This window comes from Chironomus tepperi, unplaced genomic scaffold, assembly GCF_022539635.2.
Source record: "Chironomus tepperi strain 1889 unplaced genomic scaffold, CSIRO-AGI_Ctep_v1 contig_408, whole genome shotgun sequence".
NCBI lineage: Eukaryota > Metazoa > Arthropoda > Insecta > Diptera > Chironomidae > Chironomus > Chironomus tepperi.
Genome location: NW_027226530.1, coordinates 487,983 through 508,478, shown reverse-complemented (window position 1 = coordinate 508,478; position 20,496 = coordinate 487,983). Strand labels below are relative to the sequence as shown.

Sequence of the window (20,496 nt, the reverse complement as noted above, 5' to 3'; positions counted from 1 at the left end):
TCTGTACGGACAGCGAAGAAACGAAAGTAAGTAAGGATACCATTTTTGACTCACGCCGGCTTAGTGCTGGATTTTGGATCGATTAACCGACTTGTACTATTCGGGTATAATCTTCATGACTCTGACTTTATGCTAGACTTAGCAAAATCACCATTTCAACGCCATGTGCCGTCTAGGTACAAACGTGTCTTATCCAAAGCTCTAACAAAATACCTCAAATCAAATTAACACCAACAAATGATTTAAATACGTTTCAAAATTCCATCCTTTTGTTGTTGGCACTTCCTTTTGTGCTCAATGAAAGCTAAATAAAAAATTATTGTCAATCAAAAATCAATTGAGTAGCATTCATGCACATGTTGATTCGCTTTCGTTAAATCAATTTCACATTTAATGCGCATTGAATAAATTTTGTTCTAGATTGTGTGTGTATGCTGGCACGCGAGTTCAAGTTGATGCAAAATGAAGCACAGATGTTTACAATTTTAATGAATTTGCTGCTTAAAATCCAAAAATTATTAAAATTCTATGCGTCACATTCGAAAGAGACTTTAAATTGTTTCCCGAAATATAACGCACGATCCAAAAGCTCCTCATATGTAGCCAAACTTTTCACTCAGACAGCCCACATTGTTAAAAATAAAGGTAGACTAAAACAAATGGAAATTTATTTTCGGTCATGCACGACACTTTTTTCTCATCTCTTTTCATTTTCTCGGCTTCCCTTTCGGCTTCCACTTTCGACTTTATTTATTCATTAAGATTTTTATCCTTACGTGACATGTCAACATAAAAATTTACTTTATGCTTTCTTCCTGTCTATTTTGATGCCTCCTGCTACTTTTTAATTCTTGATGGAAGTGCAAAAATTGCTTTCTTTTTGGTCGACAAAAATTGGAAGTGAAAAGTTTTTTGATGTGAAAATTTTGACCCATATAGATACAATGGAAGGTCAGAGTAACTAAAACAATGGGGGGAAGGGGTGTTCGGTAGGAAGTTTTTGGTTAGTAACCAAACAAAATTTAGGAGATGACATTTGGAGTATTGAAGAATTTGATTGTGGAATTGAGGAATTTTGTATATTTGATCTTCAAATCCTCCTCCTGGATACGTTCTTGAAAAAATATTGATACAATTATCAATGAGTGGATTAAACCTTATTCAAACAGTTTAACATCCGAGAATTCAATTGGAGTCATCCCCTCTCCCATTTTTGGTATCCTGTAATGAAATAAGTGAACGCATCCAAGCCAAAAAAAAGGCTTAACATCACCTCAAATTAACTGAGAAATTGCATATTACTGTACAGGATTTATGGGCGTAAATCTCCTATTTTCGACTAAATTCTTCAATTTTCTAGCGTTTTCCAGTCAAATATTCCAAACCCCATCCAATTGTTTAATATTGCATTCAAAAAAATTAATCCCTGATTACCAATCAGTCCTTGTACCATCCAAAAAGAAAACTAAAATTCCCAAAGTACTCATATATTCCATATGTAGCAACATACTGTTCACTTACTATCAATTAGTGTCTATTATTTTCCAAAACACGTACGATGAAGTAAGAAAGTCGCCTAAATTTAGATCTAAGAAAAAAAAAAAATAATTGGATAAAATGGATATGAAAAGTAAAGCAATTGCAAGAACATCGTAGAAGTATCTCACAACATTACGGACCAAAAAAATCAACTAAATTTAGATCCTTTAATTGACAAAACAAACTCGACTGGAATGGAAAGCTGATTAAATTTAGCTCAAAAACTAAAGCTTTCTTTTATGTACGTGCGAGTGCACTTGCTAGATGATTCAGGGTCAAATGTGGAGGATGTGGATATAATATGATGAAATCGATAAGGGTTATTAAGATTTTAGTAAAGATTTTAGTGGTTTGAGATGAAAAGGAATGATTTTTGTTTGATTGACTGAGAGGGGAGGTAACGTGGGCGTCCAAAGAACTAATGGAAGGAAGCTGTCGATAGAAACAGTATTTCACTTGCAATCGGGAATTGGCAAGCAGTACCTTGCGATAGATCTAGTTTTAGGCGACACAATTGATATGTACGACCAGCGGAGTAAGTAAGTCGTGCTCACAATTGTGTCTTGATTATTATATTGCTTCTGATTCGTCTCTAACCCATTACTACGCTACAGACCAAGCTGAATGAAGTTCAATGATTTACAAATTTCGCCATAACTACACATCATTTTCCACAAATTCTGACCTTAATACCAAAATAATTGACAACTTTAACAAAAATCCAGTCGTCCAAATCCTTCAAAATTATCTCAAAATAGACATCAAATTAGAAAAAGTCTATAAAAAAGCATTATCCGCAGATAAAAATAAAAAGAAAAAAATCATACGAAACTGCCAAAGTTTATTCCACAAATATTTTCTATGTAATATTAGAATCATCAACGAATGACGTCAACATCTTTTTTTCAATAATTTTTTAAATGCTCAGATATCTCATTCATATTTTTCGGCACCTCCTCAACTCCTCCTGGATATGATCTATAATTATGTTTTCGACGCATTTACTGTGTAATGATATGTTGCGAATAAATTTACCGGATTGTAATGACATTTCAAGTCAGTAATTTCCATTATGCATCCCTTAAAAAAAGGAATAATACTTCATGGTTTATTATTCATAGTGGGATGGGTAGTATTATGATGATTTTGGGAGAATTCTGGAAGATTTAATGGTGTTTATTGGTTGATGACCTTTTGAGAATCATTTAAACCTTCTGACTGGAAGATACGGAATAGTTATGTCCAAAAATCTGGTTTTAGGTCGACTTGACTCTGTTTTCAGTCTTGAATCAAGGAAATCCCGCCTCAGCCGAAGTCAAGTCAGATTTAAGTCAGAGTCAAGTCAGAGTCAAGTCAGAGTCAAGTCAGAGTCAAGTCAGAGTCAAGTCAGAGTCAAGTCAGAGTCAAGTCAGAGTCAAATCAGAGTCAAGTCAGATTCAAGTCAGAGTCAAGTCAGAGTCAAGTCAGAGTCAAGTCAGAGTCAAGTCAGAGTCAAGTCAGAGTCAAGTCAGAGTCAAGTCAGAGTCAAGTCAGAGTCAAGTCAGAGTCAAGTCAGAGTCAAGTCAGAGTCAAGTCAGAGTCAAGTCAGAGTTAATTCAGATCAAGTCAGAGTCATGTCAGAGTCAAGTCAGAGTCAAGTCAGAGTCAAGTCAGAGTCAAGTCAGAGTCAAGTCAGAGTCAAGTCAGAGTCAAGTCAGAGTCAAGTCAGAGTCAAGTCAGAGTCAAGTCAGAGTCAAGTCAGAGTCAAGTCAGAGTCAAGTCAGAGTCAAGTCAGAGTCAAGTCAGAGTCAAGTCAGAGTCAAGTCAGAGTCAAGTCAGAGTCAAGTCAGAGTCAAGTCAGAGTCAAGTCAGAGTCAAGTCAGAGTCAAGTCAGAGTCAAGTCAGAGTCAAGTCAGAGTCAAGTCAGAATCAAGTCAGAGTCAAGTCAGAGTCAAGTCAGAGTCAAGTCAGAGTCAAGTCAGAGTCAAGTCAGAGTCAAGTCAGAGTCAAGTCAGAGTCAAGTCAGAGTCAAGTCAGAGTCAAGTCAGAGTCAAGTCAGAGCCAAGTCAGAGTCAAGTCAGAGTCAAGTCAATGTCAAGCCAGACTCAAGTCAATTTCAAGCCAGAGTCAACTCATAGTTAATTCAGAATCAAGTTTGAGTCTAATCAGAGTCATTCGTCCCATGAGTTCAAAAACCAACAGATCCAAACCGATAAAATGTTGAAAAATTTTTCACTCAAAAATCCCACAAAGGAACTTACTCGAAGGCGTTTTTCAGCAAATCGAAAATTTAATTGAATGCTTTTGTCAGCCCTCTCATAAGTTAACCTTTACAAGTTGACGTTCTCATCGCGCTCGTCATCATCAGAATTAAACGGAAGGAAGGAATGAAGCAACAAAAAAAAATAAAATAATTCACGAGAAGATGGCATAAATAAGTTAAGAGATCTCAAAGAGAGTAAATTAAACGCATTATTGAATGAGAAACTTTTGTGATGAAAACTGGAAAAAAAAGATCCGCAGTCGTTCTGACTCCGACAAAAAATCAAACAATTGTTGTACAATGATATTGGAGAAAGAGGCGTTAAAAAGGGCGCAAAAATATATTTATGATTCTAGCGTTTATTCATGGCTCGCCAACGCATTTTTAGCTTAATTTTTGGAATTATGTGGTTGGATTAAGCTGTCAGTTATTCCATTGTGGGTGAATTTAGATGTAATTATTATTAATTTTGTGTATTGATTATTACAAGGCATAGCACAAATAGGTTCATCGATCAAAAATTATGTTTCAGGCAGGTAACTCTGATTTGGAGTCGGATTGAAGTCGAATCCAGTATCAAGTTAGAGTCAAGCCAGCTTAGTGCCAGATTTAGATCGATTAACCGATTTGTGTAATTCGGAATGATTTTTATGTCGATTCAAACCGGACAACATTAGACTGAACTGTGAGACAGCATCTGACAGCTTCAGGATACAGGACAGAGTTGTCTGATAGGTGGATTTAGGTAGTATGCTATGGATAGACAGCAAATTTGGCCTTTATTAATGCAGTGTCGTTATACTTATGTCGTTCATTCATGACGTAATGCTCTTAAGGAAGACAGTGGAAGGAATGACGAAGTTGAGATTTTTTTCAATAAATGACCCCCAACCCTCAAATATGCCCTTGATCCTAAGCAATGAAACACTTCCCCATGCGCTTCACAAACCGACAATCCTAATGATTCATCATCCAACTTTCGCCAAAAATACATCTTTTTCCTTTTTATTCTTGCGTTTTCATTCCTCACTTTGCATTACAATCACAAACAATTTCCATTTTCATTCATAAAACAGAATGTGAGATGGATGGAGAGAATGGGTGAGTGAGTGAGATGGAGAGAGAGAAAGCTAAAAACCAGCAACAAAAGCAAACTTATTTCGCATCTATTTTCCATTACGATATATTCCATATCAGTATCTTCTTTTGTGTTCTATTTCCATCTCACTCACACCATGCGAGCACACAAAATTTTATTATTTTGCGATTTCATTCCACCAAAAAAAGAAGTAAGGGAGAGAGAGAAGCTTTTGCCTTTACAAATGGGTGGCTTGTACTCGCATATCATTTTTATTCTGTATTTTTAGCTTCAAGCTATTTCCTTCGCGAACTTGTGTTGTGTCATTCTTTTAGAGAAATTGGGTGATGGGTGAGATGGTTGGGTGGTGGAAATAAATGCGATGTAGCTTAGATGTCTGTATGGATTGGATTACATTTCTTCTTGTCTGTGGATCTGTGTATCTGTGTACGGCAATGTCTTTATTTTCTACAATAAAGATGTTTGAATGTATGGCTTTATTTACCTCGCAAATGTATTTTGCTTATGCTGCAAAGGTGGATAAGAATGAAATGTTTTTGGAATGTTGCTTAGTGCTTAAAAAAAAATAATCAAATTGCTGATAAGGTTGAATGATTTTTGAGCTGTAATCTGATTTTATTATGGTTGAATTCAAAATATCTTTTGGCTAAATTTTTTTCCTTCTTTTAATAACAATTTTGATGCGTTGGAGGAAATGGATTTAAATTGAATGAATGTGTGAATGAGATGAGTATGCTTCTTCTTATTTAGTATGTCTATCCTCAGAAGTTAATAATCCCATACGTAGAGGTTTAAATCTTGGAATTAAGATAATTGCATTCATCAGGTTAGTTCTGGAATTTAATACATTTTGATCCTGTTGCGATTTGATTTATTGGTCAGACTTTGGATACAGCTTCAGTGACATAGTTAGGCCTCTTGGCGCCTGGGGTAAATTTCCAAAATTATCATCAACAATTTATTACTCTGGACTGTTTGCTGTTCGAAAGCCAATAATTGAAGAAGGATAAGAGCATAACATAAGCCAGGTGAATTACCAAAAGAGATGATTTAGTATCCCTCTTCCTCCTCTACTTCCTGCTTTCTGAAAAAAAAATCTTCAATTTGCTAGGGATTTTTTAAACAATAAGCCCAAAACCAGCCAAAATTTCACGTCTCATATAATTCAATCTACCACTTAACGCACTCTACATCTCTGCCTCCCTTCCTTATATACAGAACTACCTCTCTGACACAATGATCTTCCAAAATTTCCATTCATTCTTCATTACAATCAAATTACGAAAAATAATTCGAATTTCATTCATCTTGTAATTTACAATATTATCTCGTATCAATGATCAAAACCATTGAGACTTAATCTAGAGAAGAAATAGCAACAACAAAAATAAAAATGTGGAGTTTTCTGAAAATAATTTTTTCTATTTTCTCTAAAAATAGCAAATCGTAAACCTCATTTCTCATTATTATTACACAAAAATATAATAAAATCATAAAGGCAACACAAGAATGACACAAAATTCGTACAAAAAAAAAAGAAGAAATCTTTTCATTGAGATGTTAAAGTCCACCCACGCTTTTTCTATGCGAGAAATGAAAAAACAAAACAAAAAGAAAAAGAACAAAAAATTTTGTAAGCTCATGTGAAATTGATAAAAGCACACTGCTTGATGACTTAACGTGACTCATGTGTCTTTATAATGTGTTTGATAAGAAAATAAATGAAAATGTTTATAAAGATGCATGTAGGAAGTGAGGGTTCTTGAGACCGACGCCAGTACTTCTCAGACTCTCGATCTCGAGATTTTACGGGAACGAGACTTCGAAGAATTTCCTTGTTGTCTCGGTCTCGGACTTGTTCTCGAAACAGAGGCTTCGAGAAGCCTTAGCTGAATAGGATGAGGTGAACGGATGCACTAAAATTTGAATGGAACGACTCGATTTCTTTTAAAATTAGAGTTGAGTTCGAATTCCTTTAATCGGAATATGAAGGACTATACACTCAAAATCAATTGTTATCCATCGCATCGTTAGGATGAAGCCTTTAGCTGGCTCTATTGTAGCCTTTTGTCTGGTTACGCTTCTGCCTCAGGCTCATCCTATCCAATATAGAAGCTTAAGTTAAACATTTCATTTTAATTTTACCATTAAAATTTTGTAGCATTTTATATTGTTTTTCAAATTTTCCCATAATTCTTCAACATCTCACATAATGCCTGAATGCAAGTTGCATCGTAAAATTTCTCTCTGCCAATTTTAAAATCTAATCATCACAGCTATTTCCACAAGGGATGAAGTGATGTGTGAAAACATAAAAGGTTAAGCTCCAGCTGAGAAAATTCATCTATGCATGAAAATTAATTTTTCAATGATAATAAAAAGGAACACCCAAAAAGAAGGAAGCAAGAAGAAAAATTCGATTTGTATATTCGATATGACGCAAGTTCATTTTGATCCCTGAAAAATGAAAGATTATGAAATGATAAAAAAAAAAAATTGAGATGAGAAAATGTTCAATAAATTTTCCAAATATTCATCGTCGTTCCAACTAATGAAATTATGAAATTAATCCCCCATAACATGACGAATAATGGATCAGCTGTCGCAGATAATTTCATCTGAATCAGTGAATGACTAATCCAATTTTATGTTGCCAAAGTCAAAACTACTTCCTCCTCAAAATTAAATTTCCTAACATAAATCGTACCTTTTTTTCTTCATACAACATAGATTAAGTTTTGATCCTTTTAATAAAATAAGACTAAAATGTTTCATTGACTTGCCCGAATGCCAAGATGTGGTAAACTTTAGTTTTTGGAGTCAAAATGGGGATTTACTTTATTTTTAGGGAACGTTCGGAAATTACATAATGTTGGAAATATCATTTTAAGGAACCACCCCTTTCCCCCTAATGTAATGCTTGGTAACAAAATTATGAACTCCTTAGTAAATAGGTAAAGCCCACCCCCCTCTCAACCTCCATAAGCGTTTCTTTACGTTACTTTCATTCTGAAATGTTGACGTTAATACATCAACATAGGTGCCTTAGCAACTATGTTGTGCCGCTAGTGTTAATAAAACAGTTTAATGTTTATCTCAAATAACACAATTCGATTAATCGATCCAAAAACAAGCATGCAAAGAGGGGGCGTATGGTATCCTAAAATTCAGGAGAGGATTTGGAATATTTGTTTTGTATAATTCTGCTCAAAAAGGGAGGATAAGGGTCAATGCGGTCCTGTATTTCACCATCTTAGTCAATTATCCTCCAGAATTTGAATTGTGCTTTCATCTTTATCATAAACATTTTTGTGAATTGCAACTAGACTTCCGAAAATTACCGGTAATCGGGATTTGACGATAACGGATATTTAGCGGTAATTACCGGTGATTACCGGTAATATCTGGATATTCCAATATTTGAATTTTTAAAAAATACGTTAAAAATCCGTTACCTTTGGATAATCCAAATAAATGAATGGTAACGTTAACGGACGGTATGGATATCCGTCATTCGGACCCCTATTTGCAACCCAAATTTAAGTATAATAATTTACAAAATATTTCGGCTGAAATTTAGCTGAAAAATGAAACGTTAAGCAACAAACATTAAAATAGTAAACACATACCCCAACTCTTCACACAAAAATTAATCCACAACTTTATTTACGGAAATAAATGAAAAATACGATTGGTTTTCATCCGAATCCCCCAGGACCATTCACGCTGTTTTCTTTGTTTAGGATATACATTATTTCATATTACTTGAAATTCACACCACGAATTTTTTTTTGTCATTTCCAGAACATTTTTCATTCATGATGCTTCACCTTGTGCTCCTTAGGTATCTCCAATCCTCTTTGCTAATTCTCATTTTTTTTCACTCCATACCATCTACCTCACATTATCGTAATAATTTCAACTGTAAATATTTGTGATGCACGACACTTACAGGAAAAAAAGAATTTTCAGATAATAATACACAAGGATCATATGTGTGTGTGTATGTGTAATGTGTGAGTGTGTGTGTGTGTGTTATTTACATATTTTTATGCATTCACATACCTTAACCAGTGAAAACAAGTAAAGTAAGAAGTATGAGGAAGTGAAGGCCAAATGGAAATGTAGATGTGATACTACCAAGTCATAAATGAGTGTTGGTAGGTCATGAGGCGCATTTTTGGTAAATTTAGTGTAATTAGGCTGATTTCGATTTATTCAGAACAGTTGTATTCAGATTTGAACTCTAAGGTATGAAAACTTTTCGCTATATATTCAGAAATTTAGTATTAATGTTATGCATTAATCTGTTGATGCTCTCTGCTCTGAGATGTATTCAGGAGGAGGAAATTTAGGATGCAACCCCTTGTTTGGACAAAATTCTTCAATTTTCTAAGAGTTTTTGAGACATAAATCCCAAAACATCCTTCTAAATTCTTTCGATTCTTACAGTGTAATTCCCACCGAGAATTAGGACCATTCAATACTGAGTTTGGCAATCCTAGTACCGGATAATATTAAACAAGACCCCCGCAACACACATCGGATAATTCGTGGTATTTTATTAAACAAATTGCTCAATTTTATCCTATCCAGTCTCGGTCTTGTCTTGCGTCCTGTAAATAGGATTCATCCAACTCATGACATCTAAGTTGTCCACCATTGCTCTGAATTATACCTAAAAAATCCATTTTACCAGTAAATATTCGATATATCCAGCTTATTTCAACCATAATTCATCCATCAACCAACAAACTGCTCCTCTAAACACCCCAAAAGTTTGTTAAAACCCGATGAAAAAAATTACGACACACAAAGGAATCTAATTGACGTCATAACTGCTTCTGTATTGTGCCTGTTCGACTCGTCCATTAAGTTAGTGAGTGAGAAAATACGAAAAAAAAAATTATGAGTGAGAGAGAAAGAGAGATGGCATGCGAACAAGACCGAAAAAGATGCAAGTTGTCGATTTAAGGAAGACCAAGTTTCGGGATATGACTAAAGATTGAATCATAAAAGCTAGAAAAATTGTAGGAATTGCAATATTTTGCGTAGGTGTCAAACTAACAAAAAAAAAGAGATATTAAGTCAGCATAAACATAAAAAGAAGAAAAAAAATCGGGAATATGTGGGAAAAAGAATGTTGCATGAAGCAGTTTCATCAGGCGACGTGAAGTCTTATCGTGACCTCATCGTTTCATTGACGACTTTCTTCGTCGCGTTACGATTGACGATTCAGCACACAATCCACAAATAAAAAAAAAAGCTTACAAGTCGTGCGCCGACTCGACATGAATTTGTGATGTGAGTAAAAAAGCTCCGAACGTCAACAAATTCGATTCATTCAAACTCGAGCCATGAGCGAAAGCAGTTCAAGTTTTGTGTTTCGCGAGTGCAAAAAAAAGGAATAAAAAAAAAATTTTTAATTGAAAATAATTTTAATTTTTTGATTTTTCATTTTTGAAATAATAAAATTAATAAAAAAGACACAAAAAATAAAGAACAATTGAACTTTGTGAAGCCAGTGAGACACAATCCTAACTAACTCTATATATATATATATATACATATAGTCATTATATCTGTGTATTTTCTGTGTATGGACATAAAATATTTAGTGAATGAAAAATTATTCCGGTTTTTCTCGGTTCAAATTGAGAAAAGAATATAAAAAAAAGTTTTGTGCTTGAAAAAGAAGAAAAAAAAAGTTTTTTGTGGATACAAAAATAGACAAAAAAAATTTATCCAGGAGGATTTAAGAGACTTGGATGAACTGATGTAAAAGTAAGTGGATTAATGAATTAATTTCAAATGGGATTTTCTGTCATTTTTTCTATTTTTGTGACGATAATTGAATTTTTCCTCGGGGGGGTTGTGGGGGTGTGGGGTCTTTCAGAATTTTCGTTGATTCTCAAATATTTATTAAAATTCTGCAAATCTTTCAATTTTCAACATAAAAACATGTTTCCCCAAAAGAAAAACTTTTCCATCATTTCCCAATTTCCGCACGGCTAAGCTCTAATCAAGAAAATATTTATGTTGGCAAATTGTATTACAAATAAAAGAACTCCCGGGTATTTCTGTAGTTTGTGTTGAAAAAATTCTATAAATAGACCAAACTAGACGGTGAAATTAATGTTGAAAATGGAGAATTTTGGAACAATTGATGAAAAATTTGAAGGATTTGGTTTTAAAAATTCAGACAAAATACGAATGAAAAAGCCTGAAGAAAAGTGGAATTTGGCTTGAATTTTTTACGAAGTCGAGTCGGTTTTTAGATACAAAATCCGAGTTGACTTCGAGCTCTGAAAAAGACATGTTTAATTATGAAATAAGAATTATTCATATTCAATAATTGTAACAAAATTTACGATAATTAGAAAATAAATCCACTCGTTTTCTGTAAATTATAACTCGTTGATTAAGAAAAAATTGAGAACAAAAAGAAAATTTCAAATTCTTACAGTTTTTCGATGAATAATTAATTAAGTTTACTCATTGAATTTGATATCTATTTTAGACATATTTTAGGTACACTTCTTAGCATTTATTGTGGTATTTATTTCTTATCCACTTCAGTTTTTTAGACAAACATTTACTATGTGATACTTTTAGAGTACACTTACACTTTAGTGAAACTTTAGTGAAACAGGCCGAATGTTATTGCAGGAAAAATTGATGATTTTTCGTCTGAAGCAATATGTAATGTAAAATTTAATCAATTCCTCAAAATTAAATAAATGGATCAAAAAATCAAAAATTAATTCAAAAATGATGAAATACGAGTGAGACAAATGAAGAAAGCTCCGTCATTGAGCGCATAACGGTCCACCAAAGCTGTTTTATTATCACTAAAGAGAAGCCGCTTCTATATGGCAACAAAAAAGTAGTATTACGTAGATTGAATCCTCATCCTTGAAGTTACGTTAAATTCAAATCTAGCTTGCATATTCAATTAGTTTTTCTAATCTTAAAATTGAGTCCTTACCCGAATAGCGCAAGTCGGTTAATCGATCTCAAACCCGGTTCTTGACCGGCGTGGTTCTGATATTAAGTGGATTTAATTTCGATTAAGAGGATGCTAAGTTAAGAAAGATAAAAATAGGCAATTCTCAAAATATAATTTTAAAAAAGAGTCAAAACCTCTTCAAATTTCATCAAAAATATCTCAAAAATTCAATTTCTAACAAATTTTCAATACATTCAAAAGCATTTAAATGTCAAATGTCAAAATCGTTGACATTCTCAAATAATAAGTTGCCAAAAATTTCATCTCAATTTTCATCTTAAGAAAAAATCGAAATATTGTTAAATGTTAAAAAAATAATCATATTACAATGTCAAAATCATTAAGATCATCAAGACATAAAGTTTTTAATTTCCAAAGAAAAAAATTAGATAAGAGGATAAGTCTTTGAGTCATCGGATAAGACGGTTCGGCGTAGTTGCCATGAATATTTAAATGGCATGCGAATAAAAATTATGAAAGAAGTGCTTTTGTCGGAATTAAGTTCCGCTGTGGGCGACTGAATAAACTTTTTTTTTTTCTTTTTGAGCTGATATGATGGAATGTTGTGGAATGTGATGCAATATGAAGCTTCACATTTTGGAATTAAAATATTAAATAAATTTTACTTTTTTTCAAGTTCTTAACCCTAATTTTGAAATTGCTCCTCAAAAATTCCGGAAATAATTTTTTAAAAAAATGATTTAAATTTTTTAAAATCTAAAACATCAACAAGAACCGACTCAAGGATGTCTGCATTAAGTCCCACTGTCCACGAATGTGGAAATTCATATGAAAAACATATTAAAAATACACAATAATTGTGGGAAATATTCAGAAATAGCATTTGAATATTTCATTAAAGTCGAGTCGCTTTCAAAAAAAAAATGTTAAATGTGACATTTTTTTGTTCATTTTTAGTATTAAATGCTCGTGTCGTTGTCAATATTTTATGGATTATTATGTTGCTGAAAATTGTTGTTATTTAGTTCGGTATTTTAATGGTATTAATACTGTATTTTTAATGATTTCACAATAACCTCAAAATTGCTAGTAAAATTCTACAAAAAATGTGAGCATACCTAAAATATATCAAAATATAAACCCCAACTCGCGGAACAATCAGGGTCAAAATCATCCGTTACAGTGCTGTCAAGGCAATTTTATGTCTAACCGTTAATACGATAATGTAGCGATGCCTTAGTGAACAAGCTGTCTCAAAAATTTCCAAAGCCAAAGTTTCTACGAATTTTTGAAAATGACACCGAGACCGGAAACGAGCCAGAGACCATTAGGGAATTCTACAAAGTCTCAATCTTGTTACCAAAACTGGAAAGTCTTGTTCTTGGTCTCACTCTCGAGACTCCTTCGTTGTTTCATTCGTAGCAAGCTCAATCACCAACCAATTTTCTAAACGTCAATTCAACTTTTTTTACATCTCAATTTCACAATAGCTTTCGATTATTTCCTATTGAACATAAAAGCACAACCATCATTCATTGTATTTCACTATTTGATGAAATCGAGCGTCAAGCTCAACATGATATAGAAACAATACAGTACAGACATAGAACAGACACAAAACACAAATTGCATCGTGTAAATCTCTAAAGAATCCATCAAAAAGCACTTCAAGTGACATTTTGAATCGAATGAAAATAATTGTAAATTGTGAATTGGATGTTTATGGTGAAATTGAGCTTTAGTTCTTGTGATTTCACAATTATTGGTGATTCCATGACATGAACATCGTTTATGTGAAATATTATTGTAATTAGTGTAAATTCTTTTGATAATAGCTATTAGCTTATTAAAGTGATCGGAATTATGGTAATCGAGATATACAATGTTGTTGCTAGGGCGTCGCTACATCGTCTTGTTATGCGTGAATTTGGCTGAATATGGCTCAATTTAAATGGCAAATAATGAAATTTACCGGTGACTTTTGGATATTTAGTTCATAAAAATAGCAGATGGGGAGTATTCAGGAAGAGGTGACGGGAAGTTTCGGATTTAATTCCCCAAAAAATGAATGTGTATCTTTCATGACTTCCAATGAATGAAAGCTTCATAAAGTGGATCAAGCTGTCATTAGTCGACCTTATGTCTAGTAATGAGCATGTTATTTATGGAACTAACCATGGTAAGTCAAGTTTATTACTAGACATAAGGTCGATTATTTGCCGCTTGTTCCAATATTATTTCCGAAGCAGCATGAAGTATTTTGTCCAAAAAGTTGGGGTTTTTGACTCTCAAATATTCAAGGGGTAGGGATAAAGAGAGAGGATACATCACTGTCTCAAGTCCAACCACTTAGATGTCAAGATATATCTCATATACCTTACTCAATAGCATTTTAAGTTAATAATTCCAATAAAACTTTCTAAAAGCTTCTTTAAACATTCAAAGCCAATCTATAATGTCACAAATTCCGCCCCAAATTTCTCAAACTTTCATACATCTCACAAAAAAAAGAAAAAAACCAAACATGAACTTCCTTTCATAATTTTTGTTCTCAGAACAGAAAAAAACAAGAAAGAATTTCACACACACCAAAGAGAGTAAAAAACAATGAAATAAAAAAAAATAATTTTTTTTGTCTAAAAATAGAACAGAACAAGAAATTTTCCACATCACCCATATGAGAGAGAGTGAGAGAGAAAGAGCAAAATTTCTACCCCGTAAGTGTGTCTCAAATAAAATTATTCAAAAGCTTTTCTTTCTTCTACTTGTTGGATTTTCTTTCGGTTCTTTTATATTTTCTCTCTCACTTTTCTCTCTCATATCGGCTACAAAACAACAAAACGATTCCAATCAACAGTCACAAGTGCGAGTGAGATGAAAAATATTTTTGTATTTTCGTTTGACGTCATCAGAAAATGAGAAAAATAATTTTTTTTTCTGTGTTGGGGAGGTGTGGGGTTATGGTGGATACGAAGAGGAAAAAGCACATATATTCATGGGATCTACACTCGAAATGGGGTGGCATAAAGCGGGCGACGACAAAAAATCAAGACGAAATCGATTTTTTTTTTATAAATAAAAGAAATTTCTCTCAATTTTTATTTTATTTTCACATATGAAAGAAAAAATTTCATGAAAATAAGAGAAATGTGAACTTTTGCGATGAATTTTTAATCAGAAAATTTTCCCAAGCAATTAACAGTTGAAGAGAATAAAAAAAAATTAAAGTTTTTGAGTGAGTGAAATGGAAAGACTGGGAATTATAAATTTTTAATTTTTATAATTTTTTTGTTCCTCTTTTCTTAATGGCTGTGGTCGGGCTGGGGGGGAAATACCATCGGTGTAATGGGATTTTTCATTGTTTTTGTTGTAGCATAAAATTATTAAATTGGTTTTTTTTGAGGGATTTTCGACACATTTGTCATCAGCACTGAGCTGTAATTCCATTAAATTGAAGTTTTGATGATTAAAAAACACAAATGTTGGAAAATTTTCCGAGAAAATCAATAAAAAATTATATGAACATTTTGTATTAAAAAATTCCGGTATGGCTGGTTCAACAGGTGCCCCCTCCCTTTTTCATTACAAATTATTCCTGTTTGATTTTGAATTTTGCTGTCCGAAAGCTTTCATATTTATTTATTTTTGCTGGTATGTTGTGATATGTTCATTGATTTTATGTCATAATTATGAAAATTTTTGATTCTGACTTATTCAAATATTATTTTTGATGAACTGTGTAACCTTGATATGTTGGGAGTGGGGGGTAGGGATAGAGTAATCAGAGGAATTCAAGGAGACTACAACATTACCTTTGGATTAGTCAAGGATGTAGCCAGAAATTTTAAATGAAAAAGAACGATTTGGTTAAGGTTTTGGCTTATAGGGGCTTTAAACCACAATTCCGTCTTCTGAGTACGCTTCTGAGATAGACTAGATATCGAGAGATATCCTTTGGAGACCATTCAGTTATTACGCAGCGTGTAAAATCGTCTTTTTACCCCAACTTCACCCTCTTAGTAACAAAAGTCTTTATTTTAATAAAAACATGAAAAATAATTTCTTGAAATTTCATGAAATTCCCCAACTTCTCAAAAGTTTTTCCAACTCAAATTTCAAATTTCCCCACACTAAAATTCCAATAAGAATTTCATTCCAAAACCATCAAATTCCCCAACAATAAGAAACCAATAAGACACTATTTTGCACACCAAGAGTCAAATAGCCCTTAAAATGTATGACTGTATTTGTGCATGAGGACAAAGTTAATGAGTGAAGCATCGACAAAGCAGACAAGAAAAAGAAGGAAATTTTTGAACTAAAATAAAAACTCGAAGAACCTCGGTTTCATTCATTCATTTACAGTTGTGACTAAACGGTTGATGGAAGTGTTTTGTGAAAATATGGAGCGGAAAGATTTAAAACATGAAACAATTATTTGTTATTTAAAGTAGAAATAAAAGTGGAATAAAAGACTATTGAATTAGAGTTTTGAAAAACAAATAATAATTTTTTTTAAATTTGTAACCATTTGAAGGATATTTTAAATTAATAAAAAGGTAATTTTAAATTATTTAGCTACAATTTAATTTTGTTAATTTTAAAAAAGTTAAAAATTTCAAGGGCATGATTTAAAAATTTTAAAAAATTTATTCAAAAATTTTAAAAAAATTTAAAAATTTAACTTACGAAATTTAAAAAATTTAAATTAAAATTTGAAAAATTACATTCAAATGTTTAAAAATTAAAGCAATTTTTGTAATTGAATATTAAACAAATTTTTTTTAAATTTAAAAAGTTTTAAAATTTAAATTTTTTAAAAAATTGGAAGAATTTCAAATTATTTTGTTGAGAACAATTTAAAAGCATTTTTATATAATTTTAGTAATTAATCTCAATTAAAAACAAATCAAATTCTTAACTTTATAAACACCACAGCATTATAATAAACCTTCAAACTCAAATCACGTGCATTAAATTCCTTCATTTTTTCTTTTCAACAATTTCAAAAAAATCCTTGTCAGTTTAGCTACAGCAAAAAAAAATCTAAAAATATCTGATAAAAGTTCAATCTTGAATATTTTATATGAAATAAAAATCAAGTTCCATGTCATTACTGTGCAGAAGATTACAGAACAGTTTTCAAAAGTAAAATATGAAAAAAAAAAAAATCAATGAAATTGCTGATTGAAAGCTATGCTGTGTTTTCGATATATGTATTAGAAATGTTACTGAATTGGATGCAAAAAATCATATGTCATGTTCAAATGAACTAATCATGAAAGTATAAAAGTTGGTTATTTTATGCAGTTATAAAGTGTAATTGGAAATTGCAGTGCATTTATGTGAATGTAAATTATAGAAATCAGAGCTTGATCCTTCGAATGATTTTGTCAGAATATAAATATGAATTTGATATGGGTTTGCAGGGGTTCAGCATGAGAATGGCCCATACCTCCCCTTAATACGCTCTTGTGGTTTTGTATGCCTCAGTTCAAATTTCAGTCTGACTCTACATCCGGAATTTGCACAAAATTCCCATACAGAAGCCAAAACGCTCCAAAACCTCATAATCCAAATTTAACCAACATTCTAAATAATTCTACACACCTCAACTTACAAAAGCAATTAACTGGAGCGTCAAAAACTCACAACAAATCCACCAAAAATCGCACAGAAGCTCATCCGATGTTAATTTATCTAATTAAGTTCTAAGCTCACAAACAGTTTCATTTCACAAACAGCATTCATTATCTCGGCTTCCTCTCTCCGAGAAATTCCTTAATTCTTTGTGATGAAATTGGAAAGGTTTACCGATCATAAAATATTAAAGAGAATTATGTGAATTAACTGTGTAATAATTAAAGAATTTTTAGCGCATTTTTTGAGGTTTTTAAAAGAAATTTAAAATTTAATCTCCAAAAAATTATCAACTTAACCTCAAAATTTGACTACTTAATATTCAGATTAGTGTCTAATCCTTGATCCATGTATCCATTTCCAAACCCACCCAGATTGTGGCTTTTTGTCGAGCTCAAAAGAGTGGAAAATTTGATATTAAAATCCTCAAAATGAATCGATACCAGAATATTAACTGTGAATGATGCTTGTAAGCGGATCATTGTGAATAATTTATTTGCAAAAACTTTACCATTTTCATCATACAAATGGGATTTTCTGTAATTTTATTTCAATTGTTGTTACTTAAATTGTGGGTATTTGCAGCTGTGTCTGAAGAAGTTTTTTTGGAATTATTTGATGATTAAATGGAAAGTTTTGATGCATTTTGTTGTTGCTGTTGGGTTTTTCCCCAATTTAAGGTTATGTTGCTCAATATTTGAGGTTATGTTGCTCAATATTTGAGGTTATGTTGCTCAATATTTGAGGTTGTGTTGCTCAATATTTGAGGTTATGTTGCTCAATATTTGTGACTGTTTCCAAATTTACAATTCATCCTAATCAACCCTAACAATAAACTCGAGAAATGCCAGTCAGTTAATCGGAAAACGTGACTCATGCATGGTACCGGATTTAATTTAAATCTGACATCAAGTCAGAGTCACGCCAGCCTGGGGACAAATTTTTCATTAATTAGCTGATTCGGGATAATTTTCTAATTACCAATCGCTCTTCTCATCACCATGCAGAGACAAAGCAATTGATGTAAACATATCAAAATGTCATTAATTTCCAGTTAATTGCACTAAAAATAGACATACACACTTATCATGAAATCAAGACTAATTACAAATCAGGAATGTATCAAAATTAATTAATTCAATTAAATCATCTCTTGCCTCTCATTTTCCACCGAATTTCTTTCAAAATTATCTTTATTTGTCAACAAAATTACAATCTATAATCTGTAAAATGAGATTCATTGAATGTCTTCGATTTCTTTCAAAAAATTTTATTCCTTAATTTGATGTTACGTTCATTATGATGCTGTGTGCGTTGTATGTGAAACTTGTAATTTGTAAATTACATTTAATACATAAAATGTGGAGCTGATTTGGGGAAATTTAATTCAACATTCTATATTGTTCAACTTTAATTCAGCTATATTTCTCAATTATATTCGCAAATAATGCGTAATTACATAAATTGAGATGTAATCAAGATTATTTTGTTTGACTATTTAATTAGGAGATTGTATGGATCAGATAACAAATTTGATTGGTTGCGAGATGCTTTTTTTATTGTTAAATTAAGGGATCATTCATTTATTACGTCTACTGAGGGTGTTGGGGAGGGTCATGATACTTAAAAAATTCAATATTTTAATCAACTTTCCAATTTTCTTTTACTTCCAGATATAAAAATTCTTCAAAAAAAGAAATTCAAATTAAACAGACCCCAAATAAAGTAAAATAAACAAGGATTTCAGGCATAATTAAAAGTTAAGTGTCAAAAGTGAAAATTTAACAAAATTTAGAAAATAAGAAGTCAAAAGTAGACAACCAAGAGACTTTTAATGGCAGCTAATTTTACAATAAGTAAAATAATCTCTAAATTATAAATTTAACTATAGTTATACATACTTAAATATACACACAAAGTGAAATTAAAATAATCTACATAAAGTATTATTATAGTCACAAAAAAACCATAAATAAGTGCAATATAAAGTTTAACTTATATCCTTTCGTGTGTTTGCAATTTCTAAATATTTTCTGCCCTCTAATCAACCCAAAAAAAAAAAATAACTTAAATGTTTAATAAAAAATTAACAATTTTAGTCGTTTAAGAATTTTGTGGGCAAAACTAAAATTTTTTTGAGAATTCTAACCTCAAAAAAACAGAAAATTTATAATCTGAAGAAAAGCGAGCGACTAGCAATGAGCTGTGCATGTATATCACAAATATAACACTTGCAGCACGTACAAAACATTGAAAATAACCTTAAAAGTTTTCAACTTTATCTATCTGTGCTGAACTAGCAAACAATAAGTAGATGACAGAGCAAGCGAGACGAAGTAAAGCAAATTAAATTTTTCGATAGTTCAACAAATAGAGCAACATTGAATATTTTTCATCTCTCAGGTAAGAGGAACGGATTTTTCTTTTGTTTTCGTGATTCTTTTATTATATTGTCTACGGATTTTATTATTATTAGTTGATGTTCAGATTTTATTACTGAAAAACGTACTGAGGTTGAGTAACTGGATTGAGGTGAACTGAAATGTGGGGTAGTATGAGTTTTACTGGTGTTGTTGAGGGTTTTGTTTTGATATTGAAAGCTGCTAGGTGTCCTGAATCGCATAAATCTCTTAAATAGCACAAATCGGTTAATCGATTCAAAATCCGGCACCAGGTCAGTGTGACTCATGTCATTTGTTTGGTCTAATCCGAATCCGACTCCAAGTCAAAGTCACACCAGTCTGGAACCAGATTTAGAATCGATTAACCAATTTGTGCTTTAGAGAAAAATTAAACCAGTATCCTGACAAAATGGAGTACATAACATCCCTTTGTACCCCCCCAGTCAGTCACATATGCATTTACCCCTACCCATCATCCACAAAACCTTCACTAAACTCATAAAAAAGTCACAAAACTCATTTTAAATTAATTTAATTAAAAAATTAAAGTCTTATCAAAAATTCCATGTCAAAAGATTTTATGTAAAATTTTACCATTCAGCTA

The 20,496-nt window shown here is 32.1% G+C and overlaps 1 protein-coding gene across 1 annotated transcript in view; it reads left to right on the top strand.

Annotated features, from left to right (window-relative positions):
• Positions 1 to 19,623: 19,623 nt before the first annotated feature.
• LOC139096873 (putative mediator of RNA polymerase II transcription subunit 29) overlaps positions 19,624 to 20,496 on the top strand; it is a 28,496-nt gene continuing 27,623 nt past the window's right edge. Inside the window, exon 1 of the mRNA XM_070648628.1 lies at positions 19,624 to 19,893. The gene's annotated coding sequence lies outside the window, so the exon portion shown is untranslated. The remainder of the gene's footprint in view (positions 19,894 to 20,496) is intronic.